Source organism: Salvelinus namaycush, chromosome 5 (genome assembly GCF_016432855.1).
Source record: "Salvelinus namaycush isolate Seneca chromosome 5, SaNama_1.0, whole genome shotgun sequence".
NCBI lineage: Eukaryota > Metazoa > Chordata > Actinopteri > Salmoniformes > Salmonidae > Salvelinus > Salvelinus namaycush.
Window position 1 is genome coordinate 60,437,277 of NC_052311.1, and position 11,583 is coordinate 60,448,859.

General features: G+C 41.8%; 1 protein-coding gene and 1 long non-coding RNA gene across 2 annotated transcripts in view; both read left to right on the forward strand.

The window, feature by feature from the left end:
* Positions 1–11,583, forward strand: part of LOC120048605 (cell adhesion molecule 4-like) — a 752,359-nt gene that overhangs the window by 224,439 nt on the left and 516,337 nt on the right. The window lies entirely within an intron of this gene.
* On the forward strand, positions 5,233–6,794 carry LOC120048619. The gene is made up of 3 exons (XR_005477030.1): positions 5,233–5,330; positions 5,464–5,518; positions 6,690–6,794. It is a non-coding gene; the product is annotated as an uncharacterized LOC120048619 (long non-coding RNA).

Sequence of the window (11,583 nt, forward strand, 5' to 3'; positions counted from 1 at the left end):
GTTGACATCAGACAGGGAGTCAAGGTAACATTATTTTACTGTCCTGTTTCACTTACCTGGTATTTACTAAGGAATTATTGGATAACATTGTGTAACATTGTATTCTTTCTTCAACACAACTGGTAACTAACTACCTGGTACTAAATGTTACATAGTGGTGCTTGTTTCACTGAATCCCAAAGAACCCCAAAGTAGTTTTATTGTAATTATAATGTAATACCATTTTACTGTGTCGGGTAAAGTAAATTGGAGACTGTAACCAGAGTCAACAAGAGGAGAGAGGGGGGAGAGAGAGAGCAGAGATTTTTGTTTTAGAATGCATCCGTAGCCTATGGTTTCCACTAGATAACACAGCCACAAAGTTAAAATTGGATATATCGTAATATTTCATGAAAATAAAAATGTGCTTTTTGGTCTTAATTTAAGGTTATGGTTAGGCAGAAGGTTAGGAGTGTGGTTAAGTTTAGGGTCAGATTTTAAGAAGATAAATTGTAGAAATAGGCAGGGTTTTTGACTTTGTGGTTGTGTAAACTAGTGATGACCATAGCCTAGCCTGGTTCCAGATCTGTATATGTGCTTTTGTCAACTCCTCTAACTATCGTTGTCATGCCATATGCTTTTCTATGTGACTCCAGAGAGGTTATCTCTGCCACTGATCCACTTCTATCAGGTACTTTGACTTTTGGCATGGCAACTATGGTGAGAAAAGGTCGCTAGAGCACATACTGATCTGGGACCAGGCTAGTCATAGGCTCTGTGTCGGCCCTATATGTGGTAGTGCAGTGTGAATAGTGTAAATACTCTGTTAAAGCTGATCTGAGGTCAGCTCTGGGGCCTTGCCCTGCTCTCTGTGTGTCTCTGTGACTGACACAGGGAGAGGGATACATATGACAAAGGGCATTGACACCCAAGTGTTGTTATACCTACGAGCTGTATTGTATACTAATGTTTTGTTTAGTTTCCAGCAGCAGAGAGCAGAGGAAGGCCCTGCTACTCTGTCCTCTAGCAGGGAGATAGGTAGGCTAGGCTATGAGAAGTTAGATGGGAGAGATCTGTGTATCTGTTCTGTACTCTCTATTTCTATGTGCTGTAGTCTGATCTGGTTGGTAAGGACTCAAATGCATCAGTAGTATTGTATCAGAGAGAAAAGGAAGATTGATGAACAGGCTATAAAAGACAGAATGTCCACAGATGAACAAATAGACAGACCGACAGATGAATGTACAGTACGGGTAGATAGATGGACAGATTAATGAATCGATGGACAGATTGATGACCTGCTGAGATAATTTATGTTTGCTACTTGAGTGTCAAAGCAACTGAAAACAAGCAGTCTGAATTAACTTTGAGAAATATTGCTGACACATTGTTATAGAAGTACTAAATACTGATGCTGAAAAGCTATCTGACACAGTGCTTGATATGGCCTAACCTATTTTTGAGCTTAAAAGTTAGCCGTTTATAAAGAAAGAGCAAAGCAAATATGTATATTCAATAATACAGCAGTAACAGCAGTAATAACAGTATTAAATGTAACAGAAGAATGACATGTACAGATGTAAGATCTTAATTTGATCACTTTTGTTGCTGAGAATTTTCCTGTTCTAAAAAGGCTTCTGAAGTTTGTAATTTCCACTTTGAAATTTCAGACTTGATTTTCCCTAATGAAAAATGCATCAACCCCTACAAAATTGGCCATTAATTATAATCCACATAATAAATCACATTTCCTGTTGCTGCAGAATTTTTTCTTGCTGTAGCAAACTGGCTCAAATTATGATTCTACATCTGTAATAATTCGAACTCGTACACGTCACGAATGTAAACAATTATTGAAGGAAAACTTATTTTATTTTCTCCACTTGTCACTTCATATTTGTAGATGTGGCGAAATAGTGAAATTGTTAGAGCTGAGGAGTAGATTTCCTCTCTGTTAATTCAACATACACTATGTTATTATTCAGTAGAATGTAGATGTACAATACATTTTTGTTTCTCTTCCTTGACATTGAAAGATGCATTACTTTGAGTATAAAACACTCGCTTACCTCAGATTAACAATATTTAATAACTCTTTACTTTGAGTATAAAACACTCTCTTACCTCAGATCAACAATATTTAATAACTCAATAATAGAACACAAGGATTCCTTCACAAATACTATCTCTTTATCAACAACCAAATGGAGGCTTCAGTTTAGTTCATTTCATTTGTGTTTCTTTCTTTTTCTTGTTTGATGAGGGAGATGTTGAATCAGGTGCAGGCTACTGGTCACCTCAGTATTCTATTATTGTAGAAGGGTTTCCAAGGCTTTCTCTGAACGATTATATAGGTTGTGAAGAACAGGTTTTGGAACCATGAAAAAATGATATGCATGTCTTAAGCTATGTATTGGGTATGCCATTCCTTGGGCTAGGAGTTTCTCCTGACCACATGACCTAGGTCCTAGACCGGGGTATTCAACTCTGACCCTACGAGGTCCGGAGCCTGCTGGTTTTCTGCTCTACCTGATTTACTAATTGCACCACCTGGTGTCCCAGGTCTAAATCAGTCCCTGATTAGAGGGGAACAATGAAAACATGCAGTGGACCTGGCTTTGAGGTCCCGAGTTGAGTTTGAGGGTCCTATGCTATAATGCTTGGGTTTTTTCTGCTCGGGTCATATGGCCAGTAAAACTCCTGGCCCTAGCGTTCCTGCCCTTTGGCCAGGACTGGAGATTAAAATGGAGAATAGAAGGCAGCGGAGAAATAGTGTGAGAATATGTACTGTTTTCTTTTTCTTTGTATATTTTACTACACGCACAGAGAGACTGAGTCTCTGCAGTATGTATGCATGAGTCAGCGTGTATGTTAGGAGAGTGTTCTAATGTCCTTGGTTTTTAAAAAGAGTTTTACTGGTTCACTTACAACATGAAGAATACAATAGTCCCAAATGCACACTGTCTTCCGGTGTCTGTCTGACAATAGACCAATTCATATCCTCTTCACAACTGAACTGAAGGCTAACGGTATAACTGAATCATTGTAAACTAGAGTGGTAGGGACCATACAGTGATGTGTTCTGCTGACTGGATTCCCATCTCTACAAATGTCTGTAAATCGCCTTGAAATACTGTAAATATGTAAATCAAAGATGTACAATAATCGCTCTAATATTCCTTCAATAATCCACTTTCTTCATGAGTGTATGTGATTACAAAGTAAATTCTTTTTAAAAATGGCACCAAATTGTAAAGAAAAAAGAAAAAAGATTACTACTCAAAATGCTTAACATAATGATGGTATGATTGCTATGATATTGTATGCATTAAAGGAAAACGCTATGTTGGATATATTGTATGTTTAAACACTGGCAATGCAAGGAGGTCCACAGTCAAAAATACTTAAGTGTCAGGTTCCCGGATTTGGCACATAGCTGAACTTTTAATGTGGATGGAGATATTTGATTGGTCCTTAATATTTCTCGTAGACCAGGAGCCAATACTCTTGCTCTGTGAGGGCCAGTGTATTCTCTGGTCCATATATTTTTACCATCAATTAATTCCATCTGGCCTTGGTAAGCTAGCATGCAGGTGAATAGACTGAGTTGTTAATGAGAAGACTGTTAGGAATCACCAGGGCCTCATTTACTAAGCATCTGCACCAGTGCCATGTTTACACCTGCTCTGTTCAAAAGGGAACGAGTCATAGAACAAAGGGTCAAGGGACAAGTAAAGTCTGTTTTCTGTTTCTAGCTTTGTATCTCATCTTATAATTCCCTCTGAAAATAGCAAGTGTAAACATTGCACTGCTTGATAAATCAGGCCTTGGTCTTTGTTTTGGTGAGGTGTGAGTTCTGTGAAACTGGACTGGCCCCTTGAACATGTGTGCTTCAACGCAGAGCTCTGTGTACTGACAGAGAGTTCAACGCAGAGCTCTGTGTACTGACAGAGAGTTCAACGCAGAGCTCTGTGTACTGACAGAGAGTTCAACGCAGAGCTCTGTGTACTGACAGAGAGTTCAACGCAGAGCTCTGTGTACTGACAGAGAGTTCAACGCAGAGCTCTGTGTACTGACAGAGAGTTCAACGCAGAGCTCTGTGTACTGGCAGAGAGTTCAACGCAGAGCTCTGTGTACTGACAGAGAGTTCAACGCAGAGCTCTGTGTACTGACAGAGAGTTCAACGCAGAGCTCTGTGTACTGACAGAGAGTTCAACGCAGAGCTCTGTGTACTGACAGAGAGTTCAACGCAGAGCTCTGTGTACTGACAGAGAGTTCAACGCAGAGCTCTGTGTACTGACAGAGAGTTCAACGCAGAGGTCTGTGTACTGACAGAGAGATCAACGCAGAGCTCTGTGTACTGACAGAGAGTTCAACGCAGAGCTCTGTGTACTGACAGAGAGTTCAACGCAGAGCTCTGTGTACTGACAGAGAGTTCAACGCAGAGCTCTGTGTACTGACAGAGAGTTCAACGCAGAGCTCTGTGTACTGACAGAGAGTTCAACGCAGAGCTCTGTATACTGACAGAGAGATGGAATGAAGAATAAAAGATACAGCTGAGCAATATGATTGTGTGTGTGTTTTTTTTGTGTGGATTTGGTGAGTTTATGCTGGAAGCCCACTTGCATTGGCTGCTATGTGTGTCTGTACTTCCTGAACTCCACCTGCCTGATAAGATAACTTTACGAGGACAGCGAGATCAAATGTTTGTGACAAACTGTCTTTCACATCTTAAAGTATGTGTCAAAAATGATGAGACTTTGGTTCAGAAGCATTAGTCACCCTGCTAACATGCCTGTCTTGTCTGCCTGTCTGTCTCTATCTTATAAATACACCACAACATCACTGTCAGTACACAGTGGGCGGGAGAGACAGGAAGAGAGGAAGATGTCACAGGTGAAGGAAATAATGACGCAAAGGATGGGTAGAGAAGAGAGCGACACACCTTAAAAAATAATAGTTGGGGGGGGTCGAAGTTGTAGACAACAAATACTTGGCATTTGGTGTGGTCTCTACAGTGCAAAAGGTAAGACTAGATTATCTTATGTGTTGGTAGTTTTCAACACAGGTTTCTACATTGATATATTTTGAACTGAAATGAGGCTCAAAGCTAGAAGTTAGTGCAGTCACCATCAAATTGTGATAAACTTACAGATTTTCAACATTCAACCTTCTAACATCCTCTGGCATTATTTGTTGTGTGTACTTTTTAATACCTATTTAGAAATGTTACTGAATGAACTCAAATGACAAATTGTTAATGATTTAACATTGTTTATAGAATGGTGATGGAACAGTTCTTTGTGGCTGTGCTAATGATGTCTGCACACCTAGCAGTCTCATATCCTCTGGTAACCATTTTGCCCCTTTTATGTCAATTTTTATTATTTGTTATGACTGCTTATGAAAGCTGTTAGAACCATTTGACATCTGTTACAACAGTATGACAGTAGACCTCATGAGACTGTGTGTTTGTGTTGTCAGACTACAGAGAGCTATTACATGGATGGAGGGAGACAATGCAGACTGTGTCCACCAGGTGAGAAAGGAATGCCCTCCATCATAGGCTCTTACTTTTTATTTTATTTATTGTTCCCTTGTTTTTCTTCCCTCATCTCCACATCATCCTACAATCAACCATGTTTTACATTAATAGTGAGGCAGATCATTTCAGAATGTGTGTGAGTGTGCATAGGTTCTTAGGAATCATGAGGAAACTATGAGAGAGTTTCTCTCTCTCATGATGAGAAGTGGAGCTCTGTGCTATGACCACATCCTTCATTAGTATGCAGACTAGGCCAACAGGCTCTCGCTCTGTGCGCTCCTCCATCTCTTCCTGTTATTCTCTGCTCTCTGCCGCTATGCTCCCTCTCTTCTCACTCAGCAACAGACCGTGTACTAAAACGTTACCTGAATGTGCGTGTGCCTATGTGTCTAAAAGAGTTAGCATTATGTTCTGACATCCGCTACTCATGTAGTCTTCTACAGGACATTTATAAAACTGCAGCGTCCATCAGTTTGTATTGTTATTGTAGTGCTCTCTTATGTCTTGACTTCCCTTGTCTCTTCACTCTCTCCTCGCTCCTCTCTTTCTACCTCATTCTCTCTATCGCCCCATTTCCCTATATTTTTCCCAAACTTCATTTCCTTTACTCCATATCTGCTGTCCCATGTCTTACAGCCATCAAACCACTGGACACTTCCTGTTTCACATTGAGTATTTAAATACTGTATTCCCAACATAGCTCATTCTAATATATCTACTGCTGTACATATCATTCTTAGTATATCTTGTGTAAATTCTTCCAGTGTACTGTACACAGGCCCCGTGTGGCTCAGTTGGTAGAGCATGGCGCTTGCAACGCCAGGGTTGTGGGTTCGTTTCCCACGGGGGGCCAGTACAAAAAAAAGTATGAATGTATGTACTTGTAAGTCGCTCTGGATAAGAGCGTCTGCTAAATGACTTAAATGTAAATGTAAATGTACATACGCATAGATTGCATTCGTTTTGTTGATTTTATTCGTCCCGACGTTCTTGAATTCTTATAAAAAACATCACTTAAATCATTTGTGTACTTGTTTGACATTTTACTGCGTTGTTAAGAGCTAGTAACACAAGCATTTTCGCTGCACCCGCTTTAACATCTGCTAAACTGTGTATGTGACCAATACACTGATTTGATATGTTTCACCTCCCCTCTCTCTCTCAGGTCATTATCAGAAGTCCTGTTCAGAGTGCTCTCCCTGTCGAGATGGTTCCTACACAACACGATTGAACGCAGAGTCCAGTTGTCATTCCTGCTTCAAAGACTGCAAACGTGGTACATGAACACAAACACAACTCATTCACAGAGCAATGTAACATCTTTATTTCGTGGGAAATACTTCAACTGTATATTGTTTCTAAATCATTGTCATTTTTTTGTGTTTTTTGGGGCCATTTTGAGCCTGTAATCGAACCCACAAATGCTGATGCTCCAGATACTCAACTAGTCTAAAGGCCAGTTTTATTGCTTCTTTAATCAGAACAACAGTTTTCAGATGTGCTAACATAATTGCAAAAGGGTTTTCTAATGATCAATTGTATTATTTTAATGGACAAAAAATTTGCTTTTCTTTCAAAAACAAGAACATTTCTCAGTGACCCTGAACTTTTGAACGGTAGTGTATGTACAGTGCATTCGGAAAGTATTCAGACCCCTTGACTTTATCCACTGTTATGTTACAGCTTTATTCTAAAATGTATTAAATCGTTTTTTCCCCCTCATCAATCTACACACAATACCCCATAATGACAAAGCAAAAACAGTTTTTTTGAAATTTTGGCAAATTTATAAAAAATTTAAAATGAAATATCACATTTACATAAGTATTCTGACCCTTCACTCAGTACATTGTTGAAGCACCTTTGGCAGAGATTACAGCCACGAGTCTTCTTGGGTATGACGCTACAAGCTTGGCACACCTGTATTTGTTTAGTTTCTCCCATTCTTCTCTGCAGATCCCCTCAAGCTCTGTCAGTTTGGATGGGGAGTGTCGCTGCTGTCGCTGCACAGCTATTTTCAGGTCTCTCCAGAGATGTTCGATCGGGTTCAAGTCCGAGCTCTGGCTGCGCCACTCAAGACTTGTCCTGAAGCCAGTCCTGCGTTGCCTTGGCTGTGTGATTAGGGTCGTTGTCCTGTTGGAAGGTGAACCTTCGCCCCAGTCTGAGGTCCTGAGCTCTCTGGGGCAGGTTTTCATCAAGGATGTCGCTGTTCTTTGCTCCGTTCATCTTTCCCTTGATCCTGACTAGTCTCCCAGTCTCTGCCGCTGAAAAACACCCCCACAGCATGATGCTGCCACCACCATGCTTCACCGTAGGGATGGTGCCAGGTTTCCTCCAGACGTGATGCTTGGCATTCATGCCAGAGAGTTCAATCTTGGTTCCATCAGACCAGAGAATCTTCTCATGGTCTGAGAATCCTTTAATTGCCTTTTGGCAAACTCCAAGCGGGCTGTCATGTGCCTTTTACTGAGGAGTGGCTTCCGTCTGGCCACTCTATCATAAAGGCCTGATTGGTGGAGTGCTGAAGAGATGGTTGTCCTTCTGGAAGGTTCTCCCATCGCCACAGAGGAGCTCTGAAGCTCTGTCAGAGTGACCATCGGGTTCTTGGTCACCTCCCTGACCAAGGCCCTTCTCCCCCGATTGCTCAGTTTGGCTGGGCGGCCAGCTCTAGGAAGAGTGTTGGTGGTTCCAAACTTCTTCCATTTAAGAATGTTGGAGGCCACTGTGTTCTTGGGGACCTTCAATGCTGCAGAAATGTTTTGGTACCCTTCTCCAGATCTGTGCCTCGACACAATCCTGTCTCGGAGCTCTACGGACAATTTCTTTGACCTCATGACTTGGTGTTTGCTCTGATATGCACTATCAACTCTGGGACCTTATGTAGACAGGTGTGTGCCTTTCCAAATCATGTCCAATCAATTGAATTTACCACAGGTGGACTCCAATCAAGTTGTAGAAACATCTCAAGGATGATCAATGGAAACAGGATGCACATTTCTAAAAACCTGTTTTGGCTTTGTCATTGTGGGGTATTGTGTGTAGATTGATGAGGAAAATGTTTTCTTTAATCCATTTAGAATAAGGCTGTGACGTACCAAAATGTGGAAAAGTCAAGGGGTCTGAATACTTTCTGAATTCACTGTACATTCTACACACATTTTACATGCATGGTATTTTTTTATATATATATTTTTTGCAGTGGTTACATAGCAGGAATAAAGTAATTTGGTATTTTGATATACATTAGATCTAGATAGATAGTACTAATACATCGTGTTTTCAGTCATAACTATTAAAGAACATGAGTTTTTAAACCCACCCCTCAGCTACTCTGTCAATCCCACCTATCTCCATAAAACCACCCCTCAGCTACTCTGTCAATCCCACCTATCTCCATAAACCCACCCCTCAGCTACTCTGTCAATCCCACCTATCTCCATAAACCCACCCCTCAGCTACTCTGTCAATCCCACCTATCTCCATAAAACCACCCCTCAGCTACTCTGTCAATCCCACCTATCTCCATAAACCCACCCCTCAGCTACTCTGTCAATCCCACCTATCTCCATAAAACCACCCCTCAGCTACTCTGTCAATCCCACCTATCTCCATAAACCCACCCCTCAGCTACTCTGTCAATCCCACCTATCTCCATAAACCCACCCCTCAGCTACTCTGTCAATCCCACCTATCTGCATAAACCCACCCCTCAGCTACTCTGTCAATCCCACCTATCTTCATAAACCCACCCCTCAGCTACTCTGTCAATCCCACCTATCTGCATAAACCCACCCCTCAGCTACTCTGTCCATCCCACCTATCTCCATAAACTGCCCTCTTATGATTTCCATATGCCATACATGTCATTTCTTACCAGAAGTTATAAAGGTATGTGTACAGTATGGACACTATTTATTACCATGTAATAGCTGTACTAAACCTTTTGTTCTGGCTGTGGTGTGTGTGTGTGTGTGTGTGTGTGTGTGTGTGTGTGTGTGTGTGTGTGTGTGTGTGTGTGTGTGTGTGTGTGTGTGTGTGTGTGTGTGTGTGTGTGTGTGTGTGTCAGATTTGCACCTGGTGGAGGATGAGCCGTGTACTTCTATATCGAACGCTAGATGTCGCTGTGAGGCTGGTTTTACCTGCACTGACAAAGACGACCAGACAGGAAACTGTAGAGACTGTGAGAAGATCCCTCAGCTGCCGCCACCTAGCAATGGTACTGTACAGTGTGTGTGTGCTCACTGGCCTTCTCTTATGCCTGTCTTCCTTCACTGTGTTGTATTCTTGCCAGGTTCTGGGTATTGAATCAGTGTTTGGCTGTGGATAGATGTTGATGTTTTCCTGCCTGTGTGCACTCTGCTCTGATTACAGTAGTGGGCATCAGAAACAACCGGACAGGAACTTCCTCTGAACACAGCAGGACTTCCTCTTCCGCTGGACGCTGTCAACCTCCCAAGTGAGCCTTTATCCTTTTTTATTCTCCCTACTTAAACATACTGTCACATACTGGAACCAGACAGATAAACAGGCTCTGGTTGAAGCCTTCTCCTGCCAGGAGGGCCACTTCTGGCAAAGTTGTTATTTTATGGTATATAACCTTCATACAACCAGAAGATCTGGTATCAAAGAATTGTCAGATATCTTAGTGGTAATGGATATTTGGGATATTAAATACATTTCTCAGCTCACTGGCCCCACTTCAGTGTTGACAGGCTGTGAATGTGTAGGGATATGTTACATGATGAGTCCTTTACCTCTGTCTCACCCAGCTGTGACACTCCACGACCACCAGTCTCACAAGCAGGCAATGCCACTCATCACACCACAGGTGAGTGTGAGTGAGTGAGTGAGTGAGTGAGTGAGTGAGTGAGTGAGTGAGTGAGTGAGTGAGTGAGTGAGTGAGTGAGTGAGTGAGTGAGTGAGTGAGTGAGTGAGTGAGTGAGTGAGTGCGTGCGTGCGTGCGTGCGTGCGTGCGTGCGTGCGTGCGTGCGTGCGTGCGTGCGTGCGTGCGTGCGTGCGTGCGTGCGTGCGTGCGTGCGTGCGTGTCCATCAGTTATTTTCATTACAGTCAGAATATATTGTAACTGTGAGAAGGTACAGATACAGTAGTTTCTCCATCTCCTTTCCCCACCAGCTGACACCAGCAAACACTTGGCAGCCATTTTGTGTCCTATGGTGGTCATTGGAATCCTAGCCGTTATCATTCTGTTATGTATCCGTCGCCCAGGAGATGAAGCCTGTTTCAAACAAGGTAAGGCAGTGTTCCTCTGTTCAGTCTCAACTGTAGTCAGATCATTGTGTTAGAGCAGACTCTCTCTCTCGACACTAGAATGAGATGAGGAAGGATTAGACAGTGATAAATCTCAGGAGAGGTCTGCACTGGGAGCCAACTGTAGCTTCTTGTGAATGTAATTGAATTAAAAGATTGCAACACTCTCTCTGTGTAGACCTACTTACCAGTTTCTAGTGTCTACATGTACCTAGAAAGCATTCAAATGCAGAGTTAAGATGATAAAACATTGCCCTTTCAATCATAGATGATTAATCAATGAAGTACCCATGAGTGGCTTACCATCAGTTTGCTGGGTTCAATAATAGATTTGTGTCTGTTATTTTCCAGCTCTCAAGTTCTGTAACAAGGTATGTATAATACCTACGGTAACTTACTACATTGTGTGTGTAATGTTTACATTGTCATTCATGTGTTCCTGACCTAAACCCTATATAAGCATTGTTGACAATTGTGTATTCCAATAACTGGATTTCTGGTGAATTTCTGTGCTCTTATGAAGGGAGTAAGAGAAGCGTCGCCTAACAAGACCAAAGAGCCAACTCATCAACACTGTGCCAGAGAGACACAGCCCAGAATTAAGCACCAGACAGTGGATCCACCACCTTTTACAGCAGCAAATATGGGTACTATGGATACATACAAAGAATTATTTTGACCCCAAGATCTTGATTTAAAAAGAAATCTAAATATGGTTGAGTTACTCTTGTGGTTTTTCCTATAGATGCACGTCAGTCGTTTAACTTGGAGTTTTGCAGAGATGATGCTT